Source organism: Cyprinodon variegatus, unplaced genomic scaffold (genome assembly GCF_000732505.1).
Source record: "Cyprinodon variegatus isolate N-32 unplaced genomic scaffold, C_variegatus-1.0 Scaffold275, whole genome shotgun sequence".
In the NCBI taxonomy this organism is placed as follows: domain Eukaryota; kingdom Metazoa; phylum Chordata; class Actinopteri; order Cyprinodontiformes; family Cyprinodontidae; genus Cyprinodon; species Cyprinodon variegatus.
Window position 1 is genome coordinate 907,098 of NW_015150728.1, and position 19,518 is coordinate 926,615.

At 37.2% G+C, this 19,518-nt stretch overlaps 1 protein-coding gene across 1 annotated transcript in view; it reads left to right on the forward strand.

Annotated features, from left to right (window-relative positions):
* ak5 (adenylate kinase 5) overlaps positions 1-19,518 on the forward strand; it is a 99,626-nt gene that overhangs the window by 24,785 nt on the left and 55,323 nt on the right. The gene's annotated exons all lie outside the window — the stretch shown is intronic.

Below are 19,518 nucleotides of genomic sequence, written 5' to 3' on the forward strand. Positions count from 1 at the left end.
CCATATACCAGTTTGGTTGAGAAAAGAGCAAACTCCTTTCTAGATTAAAAGAAGCTGTTGATGCAAATGATTTGAAATAAAACTTCATGCCTTCCAATTATTAAGGCCAACATGCAATGCCATTCTTCTTGTTTTTGTTCTACATAGGGCTAATTAAATGTTAGAGTTACAATTTAAACAGGTTTTTTCCCCCCTGGTCCTTGTCTCAGATAAGTTAACAAAAAAACTGATCAATAATTATCGATATCGACTGATATGAAGGGCATATATCGAGAAACATTTTTCAGCCAAACACAACAGCCCTAGTTCTACAATAATTTACAGATCACTTCATGATTACCACTAAGCACTTTGTTTCTTTAGAGTTATTGCACCTATTGGGGGCTGCATGGTGTATCGGTAGAGGGGTCCTCTCGTATTTAGAGGCTATAATCCTAGATGAAAACATTAATTGGCTATGGGGCCACTCATGCTAAAAAAAAAACGTATAGTTTATTCCTGATCAGAAAAGATTTAATAAACTTTGTTTTTTGTTGTAATCATGTTTCAACTTAACTTGAAGTTCCCTCATCTGTATGTCACTCAGCGCTAAAGAGTGAAAGCCATACACATAATTTGTGTGTGTTAGAGAAGCGATGCATGTCAAAGTTGCAAGATGGTAGCTATTGAGGACCGGGCCATGGAAAAATCAAGTTTTAATAGTACTTATAATATTTCAGTCACAATACATAAATGACTAAAAAAAAAGACCAGCACAAATTTACAGATCTGATTACAAACATCCAAATGAATAAAGGAGGCTTGGATGTCTTTGGTTTGTTGTCTAAGTGCTTTACCAGAATTTTAATACAGTGAAACAGAAACCTGTAGAGGGGGAAGAGGAACAGGAAAAGAGGAACCTTACAAGCATGTCTTGAGATTGTGGGAGATAGATGGAGTATGCAGACATAGCTCATACGTGCAAAGAAAAACATAAAAACTCCATGCAAATAAGCCTTTGAACCATTGCATTGGAATGAAAGTTATTTTACATATAGCTGGCAAACAATAAAGGTCCTGCTGTTTTTTTCTTTCTGTAATTGTTGTGTACCTGTTTTTGAGTGTTTCCGCTGTGGAACAGGATCATTATACCAACAGACACTGAGTGGGAATGCCTCCCTCCAGTAGTGTCTGTAGAGGTGTGATTCAACAGCTGAAAGTGAAGGCTTACATTGCCGAGTTGAAAGCTATTGTTTTTAAGCCATGAAAAGTTATTCAATATTCATTGCAGTGGCAACACTTTGTAAGTCATACAAATTTGCTGAAAACTATGTAACAGATTTTAAATTTTGCTGTTGCAGTGTTCTTTGTTCTCTTACTGGCATGATGAAAGGATGCTGCTCTAGCCATAAACTTACTTGTTATTATATCACTGGGTCTTTACATACAAGAAAATACTTGGACTGCTGTAATTTGTAATCTAACTGGAAGAAAATTATGACGCTTTTAAATTGATGATGAAAGGGTTTGAGGTTAAATAGATTTTATTTACATGTCTTTTCTTGGTTTTGTCTTCATTAATACTCATCCTGAACACAGGGCCCCACTGAGTTTGTTGTAAGCCCCATTATTTATTAGGTGTTCACTTATGACTGTTTCCCAATTCACTCAACCGAAGCCATCCAGTTTTCTCATGACACCACTTTTGTAGGCCTGATTTTTGTTAAAAATTAATCCGCCAACGTAGAGTCTGTCCTGCACTGCGGTACAGGGAAATAACCTGAATCTAAACATTATAACGAAATAATAGGAGTACTTAAGGACTTAAAATTAATGCAGACCACACACACACACACACACTCACTACCCCACTTCAGACATGTAAGGTTGAGAGAGTTCAGAACTACCAGTTCTTTTGCGTCCAGATCTCAGGCCTCAGGTTATGAGATGGACAGCCTCCTCCTTATCCATCTGCTCTGAGGAGAACATAAAGAACCTAAAGCAAGTGGTTAGTGCAGCAGAATGCCATATTGGATCACAGCTGGCATCTCTAACCAACATTTAGATCTGCAGAATGCTGTTGCAATGAAGCCTGGCAGGCTGCACTCACCTGTATATTCAAAAAAAAGCTTTTCAGTTTCAGGATTTTATATACATACATACAGGTCCTTCTCAAAATATGAATAATATGTTATATTATAATAATAATAAGTTCATTATTTTCCCTAATGTAATGATAACACTTGAACATTCACATATTTTAGATTCATTGCACTTTAATTGAAATATTTCATTTCTTTTGTTGTTGTGTTGTGTTAATACGGATGATTTTGGCATACAGCTCATGAAAACCCCAAATTCCTATCTCACAAAATTAGCATATTTCATCCGACCAATAAAAGAAAAGTGTTTACAAAAAAAGTAAACCTTCAAATAATTATGAACAGAATGCACTTTTGCAGAAATGACTGCTTCACTATGGCTTGGAGGCAATCAGCCTGTGGCACTGCTGAGGTGTTATGGAGGCCCAGGATGCTTCAATAGCAGCCTTTAGCTCATTCAGAGTGTTGGGTCTTGCATCTCTCAACTTTCTCTTCACAATATCCCACAGATTCTCTATGGGGTTCAGGTTCAGGAGAGTTGGCAGGCCAATTGAGCACAGTGATAGCATGGTCTGTAAACCATTTACCAGTGGGTTTTGCCACTGTGTACAGTCGTGCTGAAAAATGAAATCTTCATCTCCATAAAGCTTTTCAGCAGATGGAAGCATGAAGTGCTCCAAAATCTCCTGATAGCTAGCTGCAATGACCCTGCCCTTTTTTTAAAACAAAGTGGACCAACACCAGCAGCTGACATGAAACCCCAGACCATCATTGACTGTGGGTCCTTGACACTGGACTTCTGGCATTTTGGCATTTCTTTCTCCCCAGTTTGGCATTTCCTTCTCCACAGTCTTCCTCCAGACTCTGGCACCTTGATTTCCAAATGACATGCAAAACTGGGCAAGAGTCCAGTGCTGCTTCTCCGTAGCCCAGGTCAGGCGCCTCTGCCGCTGTTTCCTGCAAACGCCTGTGCACGGTGGCTCTGGATGTTTCTACACCAGACTCAGTCCACTACTTCTGCAGGTCCCCCAAGGGCTGGAATTGGCCCTTCTCCACAATCTTCCTCAGGGTCCGGTTATCTATCTATCGATCAATCGATCGATATGGGAGCTTGAGGGTTCTGTGCAGTATCTTTGCCTTTTATAGATTCCTTGACCTTTCAGGTTTTCTCCAGTTCTTCTCTGAGCCCATGGTATTTCTCTAGTTTCTCATGTTCTTTTTTCCTGATGTTGCAGTCCCTTGGTATTGCTATGTCAACCACAAATGATTCCCTCTGCTTTTTGTCCACCACCACAATGTCCGGTTGGTTTGCCATTACCATTCAGTCTGTATCTGCAAGTCCAATAGGATCTTGGCTGGGTCATTCTCTACTATCTTTGGGGGTGTTTTCCACTTTGACCTTGGGGTTTCCAGCCCATACTCTGCACAGATGTTCCTGTACACTATTCGAGCCACTTGGATATGGCACTCCATGTAAGCTTTCCCTGCTAATATCTTACACCCTGCAGTTATGTGCTGGATTGTATCAGGGGCCTCTTTGCACAGTCTGCACCTGTGATCTTGATCTGGGCCTCTATTGCTCTGGTGCTCAGAGGTATTTGGCTGTAGCCGCTTTCCTTTTCACTTCCTCGAGGTTGCTACTTGCTTGTGGAATTCCAAGGTAATTGTAGCTGTCTTCAATGTCTGCTATTGTTCCTTCTGGGAGTGAGACCCCCTCTGTGTGGACTACCTGTCCTCTCTTAGTCACCATCTGACCACATTTCTCTAGTCCTAATGACATCCCGATGTCTGTACTGTAGATCCGGGTGGTATGGATCAGTATTGAGCCAATGTCTCGCTCATTCTTAGCATACAGCTTGATGTCATCCATGTAGAGGAGGTGACTGATGGTGGCCCTGTTCCAGAGTCAGTATTTGTAGCCAGTCTTGTTGATTATTTGGCTGAAGGGGTTCAGGCCTATGCAGAACAGCAGTGCAGACAGTGCATCTCCTTGGTATATGCCAGACTTTTGTAAGTGTCTTGCCTTTGGCCTGAAGGGTGGTTTTCCACAACCTCATTGAGTTTGCAATGAAGGCTCTTAGTGTCCTGTTGATGTTGTATAGCCTCAAGCATTCAATGATCCAAGTGTGCTGCATTGAGTCATAGGCTTTCTTGTAATCAATCCAAGTGGGTTCTGCAGTCTCGAGCGACTGGTCTGTCTACCAGGAGCTGATGTTTGGCACCTCTGGTATTTTTATCAATTCCCTTCTGAGCTGTGCTTATTTATTGATACAGGTGCCGCTTATCTTAGCTGCTATGATCCCGGACATTAGCTTCCATGTTGTGGAGAGGCAGGTTATGGGCCGGTAGTTCGATGGAACTGTACACTTTGAGGGATCCTTCAGGATCAGGATTGTGGGCCCTTTGGTTAGCCATTCAGGGTGGTTCCCATCTCTCAGCAGCTGGTTAATTTGTGCTGCCAAGCGATCATGGAGTGACATGAGTTTCTTAAGCCAGTAGGCATGTATCATATCGGGGCCTGGTGCTGTCCAGTTCCTCATCCCTGAGACCCCTTCTTGGATGTCTGTCACTTCTGGATTCTGTTCAGGGATGTTGCTGAGGTCCTCTTTCAGTTGTTGTTGATGTAGGAATTCAGTTCAGTTGATGTAGGAATTGCTTGCAGGGCTGCATTCACATATTCTAGTAGACTTTCTGGTGGTACTTAATCTCTGTAACTGGCTTTGGGGTGGACTGGTGGATTTTTGCCATGATCCTATTTTTCAGGTCAATTGCTGCCTCGTTCAGCATGGTTGCGTTTATTGGAGCATTGTACCCAATCTTTGGTATATATATATATATATATGCACATAATTCTTTTAAATAGGACAACTCAATGTTCTGCTGCATTTAGCACCATATTTATTTTGCACTTTACTGAACCTTTCCATATTAATGTCCTTTTGCACCATTATATTGAAACTAGCTTCATTTCCTCCTACAATGTTTACATTCTAAGACCTAAACTAAACTATACATTTTTTGGAGTTTTTGTCAACTTTTTCATATGACATTGCTTATCTGAGAATAAAGCTAATAAGCATTTTCCTTTAAAGGACTTGCTGTATGACCCTTATATAACCCGGTCTAGATCTGTGGAGGTATTGTTGCTTCGATAGTGTACACAAATAATGAAACATGTTTAATTATGAATAATATTAATAAATCATCAACAGAATTTATTCCAGTAATTTTTAACAAAATTCTTGATAAAAGCACAAATTGCAGAGGAAGATCACACCTTCCATAGGCCCTTACGTCCTGACCATTCAGGGAAGAACCCACTGAAAGGCAGAGAGCCTCTGCCGACTTTTTCATTTTATCTAAAACTCAGCCAGGAAGTGTCTCACCCAAAAGCCCCTAGTCAGCATCTAGGCCTTCTCACAAAGCCTACAGCATTACTATATAAGTTGATGCTTGAGCCGCTCTGGCCAGTATATATCTGCATAAGAATGTCCATTTTGGCAGACCCACACAGAAGAGTCAACAGATATAGAAATGAAAAGATGTAGCAGTTATTTAAAAAGTAAAATAAAAAGAAATTAATCTACAACAGACTGATGTTCAAATTCTACATAATTTTTTTCTCGGCTCAAAGCCACCCACCTAATGACGCAACTGCTTAGTTTTCCTGTTAATGCCAACCATTCCACATTCTCAATGAGTCCTCTGACGTCACCGTCCAGGGACTTGCTCTCCGTCTTTCAAGGTCAAAATACAGACCAAATCAAACTTACTGTTCTGATTAGCTCTGCCCGGACCTTTCACACTTCTCTTCAGACTTCAAAGAACTCAAACAGAGCTTTACACTGTTACTCAGTATCCAGGTAGCTTTGCTCTCCACTGACACGCAGTACCTGTCTGTCATATAAACCAATGAGAGATGTTCCACATCCACCGCTACTCCTCCACACATCTCCGTCCACGTACGTCTTCCCCGTCCTTCATCCGTCAAAATATGGAGCCGAGCTATTTTTTTCCCCGGCCAGGTTAAGATCCGTGATTCCAATCGCACCAAACATGAAAAGAACATCGAGAAGATCCGGTTTGTCAAATAAAAATATAGTAACGACAGATGGGTAACTAAAATTTAGAGCATAATTCTTATATATTCCCAAAATTAATATGTCATTTTTCGTTATTAATATGTCATTTTAAATTAAGCGTTCACAGGGTTCATACATGAATGAGTAACTCTGATTTAATGCTCTTTTAATGCTATTAGAAATAATTTTAATGCCACAACAAGTACCATGTATACAAGCTATTAGTGTACATGAAATATGAAGGAGCGGTAAGCACAATGCCATGACTCTTGAATGTATGTATGTGTGTGAGTATATATATATATATATATATATATATATATATATATATATATATATATATATATATATATATATATAAAACACAGCAAAATCCATAATCTTTACCATAGACAGCCATGTCCCCAATTCCTCGTTTTCCAGCCACTTTTATTGAAATTAGCATTTTTCCCCATTCTCTAGCTTTTTCTCTGTCTCGAGCTTCTTTTCCAAACTTAAGGCTTTATGACCAACTGCAAGCAGTTCCGCGCAAATTAATTGCGATATAATATATCTGATATAATATATCTGATATATTATATTTTTAAATAAAGCATTTCAAATGCCCAGACAATCTCATTTAATTAGTGCAAATAAAGGCTTTAATTAAAAAAATAATAATTTAATGATTTTTATAAACCGCAGAAACCTGTTTTGCTGCTTTGAATTTAATAATATTGCCCATGCTCTCCTCAAACTCCGAGGAAGTCAGAGCGCAGTAAGCAGGAGGAACAGTGGAGGCTGTAGGCTTTGCTTTGCACAGACGGTCTGGAGCGCAGCAGGGCCCTGACGGAGGATGTGGGATTTCAGGGTAAGACTAAAACTTGACAACACTGCCCATGACTTTTTTTTTCCCACTTCCACCAGGAAAAAGGTTCTAGAATTTTCAAAAAATGTATCTAATGGAAACAAAATCTGCTATAAAGCCAGATTGGTCAAATCAATCACTTTTATTATCAGACATCTCGTGGACAGAAAATAGTTATTACTCATTTGCTGCTAACTCTGTGCCAAAATAAGGGCTTCAGCTTCGTGAAACAATTACCAAAAACTCTATTCTCTTTTAAACTCTATTAAAACTACATCGTCTTATTCTATATTTAGTGTTTATTTTTATGATTTTAATGGGGGTTTTGTGTGTAAGATAAGATTTTTGTCATATTGGCTCGATAAAAATATGATGAACATGAATTACTTCCTAAGGATATGGGTCTGTTGATCATAAGTTAGACTTAATCTTAGACAACTTTTATTCTAGCATATAGTAGCATCTTATATAGAAGCATATTATATAGTAACATATTTCTGCACACATTTGTAGATGTTTAAAAGTTTATTTTCTTGAGGTGCATATGTGGTTAAACAGCAAACCGTTGCATTTGTGCTGTGTGCACTGCAAAAAATTGAAATCTCAATAACCAAGTTTTTCTTAAAATGGGTGCATTTTTTTCTTGAATTGAGGAGGTAAGTGAGACACGTTGCCAGTGGAACAAGACAATTTACATTTATCATGAGGGAAAAAAATTGCATTGTCTTATTCCAAGCGCATATTATCTAAATATCTTATTTTAAGAGTAGAACAACTAATTCTATTGGCAAATAATCTTATTTACCTGCTGAAATTAAGGTTAAATACACTTAATTTAAACAGTTTTTTACTTATTCTTAAATCGTTTTTGCAGTGTGCATCGCTCAGGCCAACGCAGTCATCTCTGTTATTTTCCCCCTGTCTGTATGGTGACTGGACCTTCTCTCTCTCTCTGTTATTGTAAGGTGGTAACATCTTGGCATAATGAGAGCTCCTGTCTGGCTGCTACTGTCTCTCCACTCAGCATTATGTGACAGCAGATTCCTCTCAGAATAGGCACCCTGTGTAAAGGACGCCTGAGGAAACAAAACAAATAACTAGATTATATAGTATGTTGCTGAAACACGTTCAACTCAAAAGACAATACTTCTGTAATGAACCACTACTGCCTCTTAGGTAAAGCTTTTAAATGAGATACTATCATGGTTATAATTAGCAATTCCAGCTGTTTGAGGCATATAGCAAATTGGTTTTAATTAAACATAGTTGTATCTCTTTGCCACCCCATTTGCTGAGCGTGTGAACAACGGAGATAAACACATTCAAGGAGCCTGGATGTTATATATTTAACCCCTTATTTCATAATTTGCTAAATCACACTTCACAAGCAATAACCTCAAAAATCTAATTTAGCTGACAAGGTTGTTTTTAATGATGCAGTTTTATTGGAAAAGCTGCTTAAATTGGTTTCTAAAAGGGTGAGTGATGGTTTGCAGATGGAGCCTGGGGTCAGATAAGGTACCGGAGGACGTTCACTGGAGATGAAAACACACAGATAACACACACACACTTTTGTTTGCAGCCGTGTCCAAGCGACAGTGCAAAAACAGCTCGTACAGTCACTGATGACTAGACAAGGGCTGATGCCCACTCTGCCGTTAATGCACAGAAGCAGCAGGCCTCGTATTCGCAATTGAATAAAGTGACAGCTGGTTATTAATGGGTGGTCTGTAAAGGTTTGGAGCAAAGAAGAAAACAGACAGTGCTGTCCTAAGACAACGCAAGCCGCTGACTGGCGTTTATATATGAGACAATGTAGAGTAATCATGATTTGTTTTCAACAATGATGTCCTCCTTTGTGGTCTAACTTTCAGTCCCCTTTGGCTCAAACAATGATGAATGATCTGACATGTAAGTTCCTTGAAGAGGACTTTCAACATTAATATATTTAGAAGTTTTTCTGGGCTCTTTTGTTACCATTCCTATTATCTGTCTCTTTGATATGTCATTTATTTCCTCCTGTGGCCACATCCAGGTAGGTTGGCAATAGTCCCACAGATCTTAAACTTCTGAGTAATATTTACAACTATGATCATAGGAGCATCTTTCGAGTTGTCCAGTTGTGAATCAACTCAGCTTAAGTTGACTAGTCAACTAGTTCACTTTTTAGTTTAAGCACTCTGTATTAACAGCGCAGAACAACAACAAACATGGATGACCATGTAGATGGAGTTGTAATGTACAGGGACAACGAGATGTTGGAATATAAGGCAAATACAACAATGCAAAAGAGATTTGAGGGGTGATACCCTAACCGGTCAGTTGACAATGAGATTTGTTATTGTTTTCCTGTGCATGCAGGTCACTACAAGGCCACTCTCATGTTAACAGTTACATAAAAAATCTGATCCGACAAAAAACCAGAATTGAACATTAAGACCTGAGCCTCATTCATCCCCAATGTCTTCAACAGTCAGTCCTTCCAGTCATATCATTATCATGTTGAAACAGGAAAGAATTCAGGTTCCATAAACCGTTGCCACATACTTGCATGAAATTTTGCAAAATGTTATGGTGGGCTAAGCATGAAAGCTTATTTTTCCTGAAACTAGGGGACTGAACCCAACTCCTGAAAAGGAGGAGGTGTCTCAAAGCTGTCATTGCCAAAAAAAACCTTTGCACAAAGTATTAAATACATTTCAATAAGTGTGTTCAGTACTTTTCCATGTGTCATTTTACAGTAACCTATATAACTTTAATTCAGGACATCTGTGGTTTGATTTCTTTGTATGAATGGATTGCATGGATTGTTACCTAATTTGGGTGAAAATGTCATATCAATAGCACCTATTTTACCCGCTTTATTAGGACTTAGTTGCACTTCTGGCAGTGTGGGAAGGTGTTGGTTTCTGTTGGATGCATACATCTCCATCCTCATAAAGCTCTTCAGCACTAGGAAGCAGGGAGTACTGTGATGTCTACTGGATGACTCCTGCTCTGGTTTTTGATTTAAAATAAGATAGACCAACACAAGCAGACATGACGCCCAGTAGTCAGTGGTGGCTTTTGAAACTTCACACTTCTGTGTTTCTAGAATTTTCTTTAAGACTCTGGGACCTTGATTTCCAAACAAATGCCAGACATGCTTTCATCTAGAACTAGTAGCATTTAGCAATAATTTAGTCCTTTTTCATCTGAGCCCTGGTAAGATGCTTTTGCATCTTACAGTCTCAGTTGTAAATTAAGACAAGAAGATGAAGTCAGAATTCTGTCAAGTATAAAGACAGTTATATTTCAAATATACACATGTAAACTACTCTCCACTCCAATTTTGAATCTTTTTAGAAACTGCAGTTAAATTAGCTGTAAACCAAAAAAATATAAATGAAAATATACAAAAGCCTGGATATGGCACTTTGTGATTGACCCTTATAATCACTTTTGTTTTTTCGTTTGAAGCACTGCAATCATAATAATAATAATAATAATATTCTGGTTTATCCATATGCCCATATAGACAGAAATCTGCTTTTTGTTTATGCTAAATATCACTATACACTAACAATTCTAATTGCAATACACTTTGTGGAGGTTTGTGGTCAATTGTAAGGAAATTAATGTTGATATATTGGTGAAATGTTTCACTAAAGGCAAAGATTTTAAATCATTAAATTTTATTTTTCCATTTTCCAGCAGTAAAATGACCATTGTGTTAGTTGTCTGTTGCTAAGAAACGTCTTTGTGTTGATTCAGGATCCAGCATGATGTCTGGATTATTCACACACTTAGCTGAAAGTAAACCCTCAGCGTATGTCTGCATCCAAAAGTCAAATATGACCTTCTACTGAGCAGCAGATAATGTAGCACCGAGATTGGAAGTTGGATGAGATTATACAGTATTATTCCCAAATGATAAAATCATAAGCAATAGAGGATGTAGAATGGTCCTATATAGAGAGAGGAAGACTTGACATAGTGAGGCACATCTTAAAGTCAAGGAAGGGAACTCACAGTTTCTATTAACATTAGTTAAACGTACTGATCCACAGTAACGCTAAACAGAATTTCTAACAGATTTTAAATCTTCAAACAGCATTGCATAGATTTAACAAATATCCACATAGAGTAAGTGACCTCAATGGTCTACTGGTTAATGTCCTGAAGATTCTGTTAAACACTCAAGTGGAAACTCCTCTGTTTGTCAGCAGCAGCTCCACAGCCCTTATGGGCCAAGCCAGACAGAGAAAGCCTGGAAGGCTGTCTGCTGGGAGACTCTCAAGAGAAAACAAACAAAGACTGTGTGGAAATCGTGTTTTCTGCATCCTTATATTGCTGCAAGATTGTCTTGGTTCCAATTTGAAATGAGAAAGATGCCCTCAAAAGATAAAACAATGTAAATAGAGTATCATCTTTTTTTTATCCTGTTATCATCAAGTGGTGTATCAAACATTTTGTACACCCTTATATTCATTAGTGTTTTGGGGATTATAGCAGTCAGAGCCTTCTTATAAAGGCTGAACAGTATTTGTGTTTTGATGGTTCCAAATTTTTCAGCTTTTAGCTTCCTCCACTAATTACCAGATTCAAGTCAACAATCTCCAGTGTGTAATTTTTAGGGCTGAGACAATTAATTGGATTAATCATGATTAATCAATTATTGAATTAACCTTCAACTAATGTAGAAATGGATTAATAATTAACTGGAGTGTAGAGACTCTTAAACATGCATTTAGCTTACAGAGCAAACCACTTAAAGCAATAACTATACCAAAATTGTAAAAAGAATAAACAAAATCTTTTGCATTTAATACATTGAAAATAAATCTGTCGATATGCTCAATCCAGAACTCCTCCAGTGGAAAAGTTTGAGTTTCACCTGGTTTAATAGGGGTGTCAACAATAATCGATTCAGCGATGCATTGCAATGCGGGGCATGCACGATTCAGCATCGATGAGGCAAAGTGCCATAATCGATTATGTCACTGTTTATTTTCTGGCCTCAAATGGACAAGTTGTGAAGTTTCGATTACTTCCGGGGGCATACCAACAACAATCAAGATGGCTGAGGCGGAGGGAGATGACCGCGATAGACGGGTAGGCCTAATTAAAAACGCACTAAAAGCTTGGAAAGCGGATATCTGGGCACATTTCGGATTTTACGAAGTCAATGGGATTTTGATGCATCGCAATGCATCGTAGAATCTAATTGAATGGAATCGTTACCTGGTGAATCGTAATCGAATCGAATCGTGAGGGCAGTGCCAATGCACACCCCTATGGTTTAATGTCGTAAAATGTATTTTTTAAAGAATTTTTATCAGATTATTAATCAATTAATTGAAAAGATAATCAATAGATTAATCGCTTTGCAAAATAATCGTTAGTTGCAGCTCCAGTAATTTTACATCCAGTCTAAAGAAAAATTATAACTTAAAACCTTAAATCTACCAGACATGCAAGTAGTTGAACTACTGTAAAGCGTTGTGCATAATTAATGTGGATATTTTAAATGAAGCATAAAGTAACTATTGAATAAACTGTATTTTTATGGTATATGTCTTAAGTTTGTCTAAAGTTTAAGCCATTTCACAAAATAAATGTCTCTGTATGTACAGGTTGCCGTTTAAGTCCTTTAATTAAGTTTAATTAAAAAAATGCAAATTCTCTGAATAACACATTTCTGAGCCAAAACAAAAGTTGCTTTGTGAAAGTGAATGGGATATAAGACATGTAGCAACTGTTTCTAAGAGGTGTTGCATCGCAGGGATGGAGACGGTTACAATGGCTTACTTCTTTTTAAATAAATATGGTCACGAAAAAACAATTCCTTTCTATCATATTAAAATAGTATGGACAATTAGCAGAAAGATGTAAGTTTTATATATAAACAAATGGTTGATGTACGGACAATCCTCTCAGAGTAATTGAGAGAAAAGACAAAAGTCCTTACTTTGTGATCCAATGTATCATATGAATTTTATTCAACCCAGACTTCCAGAACTGATAACACAAATGTCAGAAAATAACTGCAATGTGACTAACCTGAAAACAGAAACTCTTTAATGTAGCAACTTCAACCTGTAAAACCCATCATACTGTGACCTTTAAAGAGTTGAAAATGAATTAGTCACTCAGAATCACGCTTTATGCATCATACAGCTTTTTCCTGAAAGGATCTCTTCTTAACTTTCAGAGCTATTTTCCCCAGCTTGGAGATAACCGTGTGGTACTCTGCGGACCTGCAGCATCCATTTCCATTACTCACCCCATGCTGGCACTTTGCCCTTTAAAGCAGCAGAGTGGGCATTCGTGAGCTTCCTTTATAGCTGCCTGAAAAGACCGTCCACCCCTTCATCCTTCCTTCAAGGCTTTATTCAAAGAGACCCAGAGGGTGGCAAATCTGTATTATTATCATTCTAACCTGCAAGAGTGGAAATCTAAATATACAAAAGGCACTACTGCTAAGATGAGAATTCTTTACCTAAACAAGTAATATTGAAAGATTGGAATTCATTGGGTCGCTGCTATGGTGTGGTGGTAGAGCATATGGCTGTCGCACATTTGAGTCCTGGTCCAGATGACCTTTGCCGAATGTCTCTCCCCTCTCTTGTAACCAACTTTCCTGTCTACATTCTTTCAAAAATAAAAATATAAAGGCCACTAAATAATCTTAAAAAAAAATGTATTAAGTTAGTCGGACTAAAGAGGAAAAACTTAATACAGACAAGACGAGATTGAGAGTTCCATTTAATTTGAGGAAAATTGTCAGGCTCAAAACAAGAGGACTCAGTTTTTCCAGGCAGGGAAATAGTTAGGGTTCGTAAAAAGTTTATTTAAGATGAAACTGCAGAGAACGGCGTCAGTGCTAACTGCTAAGGCACAAACCTCTGGAGGCAGAGAACACAGGTTAGTGACTACATTAATCTGGTGGAGGATGTTAATGAACGTGAGAATCACTAACTTCGTCTTAAAGTTCAGTCAGTTTCCAGAGGATGAGGTTGGTTCCAGCCAGACGGCTGCCAACAAGATGTGACGGGCGCCGCCCAGAGAGTTCCAAGAGGTTGGACGACAGGCTGGAGAGAACCAAGCAGACGAAGGAAAGCAGATCCAGAGGGCAATCGAGAATGTGCTCAGGAGTCTGAGCCAGAAGATCAGTGATACGTAGAGGTACAGAAGGGGAATCCAGGACGGTGTCAGGAATCAGTTCCAAGTTCCGTACACCGAAGAAATCTAGAAGGAGTATCGAGGGCAGATCAGGCAAACAGGTCAGAACAGGAACAGGCAGGCTCAGAGGTTAAGAGGCAGAACAGGTCAGGATCAGGTAATCAGAAACACTCAGGTATGCAAGAGAACTCTCACCAAAGGCTTGAATAATCTGGCACTGATGATTGGTTGAAGGCTGGTTAAATATAGTCTGAAGCATGTGGATTAGATGAACGGTAATGAGAACTGGGCAGAGCTACGCAGGTGAGTGAAATGGTTCTGATGTCTGAGGCCAGACATCAGAACCAAGGTCATGACAAAAATACTAAGAAACAATGTTCAATGGATTAATGACATTTAAACAATAACTGTGATATCTGTTTTTGCTCAGGGTTTTAGTTATCTTGGAATAAAAACTTTATTTAAAACCATATAGTCTTTGTTAAGGTAGAGTGTGTAAGCATAATGTGAAGGCATTTTGTTTCATTCAGACATTTTTATCAGTCATAGAGGTTCAACTATAGTATAGGAATACTAGTCTCTGTACTTTTATTAGTATGATTTCAGGTTATATTTGCATCCTGTTTGCACTTTTTTGGATGCATTTGGCACAGAGAACTACCCTAATTACTGGAATTGTAATTGAAAATGTGTATAATAAATAAATATAAAAAATAAATGTAAACATTTCTTACAATGGAAATTTGCATCATAGCCCTAGAGATCATAGTCTGCAACACATCTTTCATCATGGCATGGTGCCAGGCAAAAAAGGCAGAGGGTGAGTCTTGGGCCATGGATCTCAAAGGGAAAAAAATGAAGATACCTGATGAGAAAAGAGGATTCAAAGAAGAATGGACCGAATCATTTGCTTCCATTACCAATGTGGAACAATTGTCTGTGTTTTTTCTTTGTAAAGAGAGGTTGTCAAAAAATACAGAGAGTAATTGGGAATGGCATTTCCAGGGAAGGCATGCTAAATATGCAGCCGACCACCAAGCTGGGAGTAAGAGAAAAGGTGCGCTTGCAGAACTTCTGCATAAATTAGAGGAGCACAAACATAGATTTAAGAAGTGGATTGCCTCTCCAAACTCCACTACTGCTGCTAGTTTTGTTGCAAGCACAAGGCTTATTTAAGACTTTTACATTTTTGTGGCTCCAGACAGATCTGTTTTTTCTTTTTGGTCCAATAAGGCTCTTTGAGCAGTTTGGGTTGCCGACCCGTAGTCTAAATAGTATTTTCCTAAAGAATTAATCAACATCCCAAGGTTAAAGATCGTGTGTAGGCTAATAAACAATTTTTTTTTCTGTTTTGCTTTTATTTTTTTATTCCCAAGAAAGAAAAAGAACAACAATGTTTTCATGTATTCATTTAGTTTTAATGAATTAAGCTGAAGCATACTGTAGTTATTAGCAATGTTGCCTTGCAGCAAAAAATGTAATTGGTTTGGATCCAAGTGTTTTTTCTGCATGGAGTTTATATGTTCTCTCCATGCATGGTGGGGTTCTCTTTGTATACACTGGCTGCCTCTAACAGTCTAAAAGCATAACAATTAGGATAATTGCTCTCCCTTAAAGGTCTATAGATGGTTGTTTGTTCTATGTACCTTCATGTTGCCCTGTGATGGCCATGAAACCTGTCCGATTGGTACCCAACCTCTCACTCAAAGACCTCTGGATGCAAGCATCTGCTACTCTGTAGGGTTGGTCAACAATAGATAGATGAATAAAACATATTTTTGTGTACTGAAGAGTTAGTTAACTGGAAATTAATCCAGATAATAATCAAGTCATTACATTTACTTACACGAGCAATGTTCTAATTTTATGTTAAAAAAATAAAATTTGTTTAGAATAACTGATCTGGGACTGTTAAAAATGTGAGTCAAAACAGTGAAATTTAACATTTTTATATTTTTTTATCCGTTTTTGTTTGTTTGAAAGGGGAATGGTTTGTTCTTACAGAACCTGCAGATACTCCTGAGATCAGAACATGTGTTCCATGCTGAATGATGGATGTAGGGGTTTAGGCTGAGATTGGCAGATTTACTAAGAAGCGAAAGGAGCAAAACAAAACCTAATAAACAAAATAATACATTCTGTTTTCTTCGTTTTTCAGCAGTTTTCTAAACCAAATTGAATTAGCTATTTTACAAAGTGCCTTATCTAGTATTTTGAAGAAAGTTATGTAGCTGATTCTCTAGGAGAAATTACTAATGTTTTAAGAAAAAAGAGCAAACATCAAACAAAAAGACTGTATAACAGCAGTAATTTAGTCGGGTTTCAGCTGTTTCAATTTCAGTGAGTGCATTTAACAGAACATCGCTAAAAGGGTATTAGTTGTTGAGATGAGTTTGACATCTGCTCCATCAATGTGTTTGGTTTAATTCATTTTCTAAGAAGTAAATATATTTAATTCCTAAAGAAAACCCAACTTACTCAATAGGCAGTGCAAAAATAATCAAATATGTCGTTAAATTCTTGCCTCTCATATATTATTCTAAAGAATAATAACCTCTCAATACTAATGTGTATCACCCCCCACATCAGCAGCCTAATATGAGAAAAATGCATGTGTGCCTGGTTTCTATGGAAACTGAAACTTTAACTGAAAACAGTGGCATGCATCTCTGTAGACTTCTTTCAGGCTATTTTTATCTGTGGCTGTGTGCCAGATCAGATGCAGACTTGGGAGTGTTAGTGGCATACATTTCACATACAGTATGTATGAATACAGGGGGAAACCAAATGACACAGTACGAATAGAAATAAAACAGTTTGTAAACTTTCCTGCTCCAGTGAGCTAGATGAACAGGTGTAAGGGGCATCCTTCTGCACTGACTGTACAGGTAATAGTCTTCGCTAATTTAGCCTGAATAATGCCTGTAGATAGGTGGCGTAACTTTACATGTGCTGAAAATACAGCGCTGTTTTATATCTGAACCTACACAGACTGTTTATATGCAGAGCCAAGTTTATTAGCAATGTTTTGAAGGGATTTAAAAAGCAACACCAAAAATAAACCATAGAGGACTCAAAGCTTTTAATACGTTTTGGTATTTGGGAAAATTAGCACAGGGGAGAAAGAAGGGTCAACCCCAACCCAAACTTCTGTCAGCGTAAGCTTTTTCACCAGCAATATCACATACCGTATATATATATCTCATTACAAGCTGAATGTAAATATTACTGACGTTTGGGAAAAATCACCTAAAGTGTAGGTGAGCTTTTATGGACCTGGATTATCCACCGGGATGCTGACTACCTGAAACTAGACACTTCAGACTTCTCTGCAGTTTCTGCCATATATTATAATTTTTATTTATTTACATGTATAAATGATGATGAGCCTTTTCAGCTGGGTTGGAGACCCCAGCTCTACATACTGACCACCATCACCCCATTACTAATTTCCCTCTACGGAATATGTTTGTTTCCTTCCGGCTGAAACTTTAATAAAAAAATTATCTAACATTCTAGTTTAGTTTAGAGAATGGGGACAGTTCATTTTTCTTTTTTGTAAGAAAAAAATGTGTCCTATTGTCATTATTACTATTTTTCAAAGCTGCACTTTTAAAAAAGATGAAATTGTCCAGAGAGCTGTTCCAAAATGAAATTTCTTTTTGTTTCACACTTGTGTAAACAAAATGACAAATAAATCTGTCTATCTATATATTATATCCTCTCCGTTCTAGGTAGGAAATATTTCTTTTTTTCGACATCTTCATTAAACCTGTCAGTAATACTCTAACAACTAGGAGGTTGGTTGTTAATGCAGCACATTGTTTCAAGCCTTGTTTTGTTTTGTTTTTTGCACTGATTTTCTGTTCAGTTTGGATTTTAGTATCAAAACCTACAGATTGATTTCAAAGCTCTCTGGGAAAAGAACCCTTTTTAATATCACAGACGTTCTTTTTTGAATATCAGCTTCCTGGTGTCTTGGATAAAAAACGAAAATAATTTTTACCGTTATGTTTTAAATCAATAGCTGACACACACTTTGAGTTAATGCTCCAACATTGTCGATCCAATCCGTGTTGTATATTACAAAATCTCCTGTAGTTTTTTTTTTATTTAAGGCTGGGGTAGCAATTTACTTTAATAAAGGGTTTATATCTGCTCCCTTATCTATTATTTATAACTCTGTAACCTCGTTTATTCACGTAGAAGATTTTTTCTGTTCATCTGTTTGTTTGAATCTATCCTTCTCTAAAAGTTATTACACAATTTGCCAAGAAAAAGACTGCAGCACTTATACCAGACCAGTAAGAGAACATATTTCGTTAAACACTGATAAATTGTGGAATATTCTTGGTTGATTTTTCTTCTACAATGGAGCACTTATCGATACAAAAAAAGAGAATCAAAAAAGGATAAGTAAATTCTTACCCCAAAGAAACCCTATTACCCTATGAATTTCAAATATTCATAATAAAATTCTATTCAGTTACGCTAAAAAGTTGTAGGTCAGTCAAGAAGGCAGTTATCTGTGCCTAAAGACATAAATAAAGGTTTAAAATCTAAGATATTCCCTGAGCTTGAAAATGAAAAACTATTATAGATTCTCTAGAATCAAGTCATAAATTTATGACAATGCACATGTGGGTATTTTACAAGGTTTAAACATCAGATGTAAAGATGATATTGAATATACCTCTGAAACAAAGAAAAAGCTGCCATTCTTGCATTATGTCTGAAATTATTTAGATTTGGGTCTCCTAAATTTACCAAATAAAGTACCCAACGTTTTATCATAAATGTATATGTCTTTTCATGATAAGTTACCATCTTTCTTTCAAATTTACAGCTGTTCAAAATTTGAAAATGTTCTTTCTTGCAAATATGTGAATTAAAAATTACAGCTATATGTCATTGATAGGAAACTTGTTGGCTGTGGTTTTAGTCTATTAACTGGCTCAAATAATGCGTCATCTTTTTTTATTGGTTTTTGAAATTTAAATCTTTTTACCATTAGTTTAGGTCATAGTATAATCTGGGTTTTTTTCGTGTTTTGTTTTTTATTTTTTGCAAATTAGACAAACTGAAAAATTTCCTGCTAGCGTTGCACTATAGTGTCCCTCTGTTTAATCAAATAATTCATCATCATCATTTATTTATTTATTTTTTTTATTGGCTTTGGAAATTTAAATCTGTTTACCATTCATTTAAGTCATAATATAATCTTGTTTTTTTGTGTTACATTTTTTGCAAATTAGACAAAAACTGAAAAAGTTCCTACTAGCGTTGCAATATAATGTGCCTTCGTTTAATAAACAAAGCCTTGATCTCCTTGATTCAGAATCTA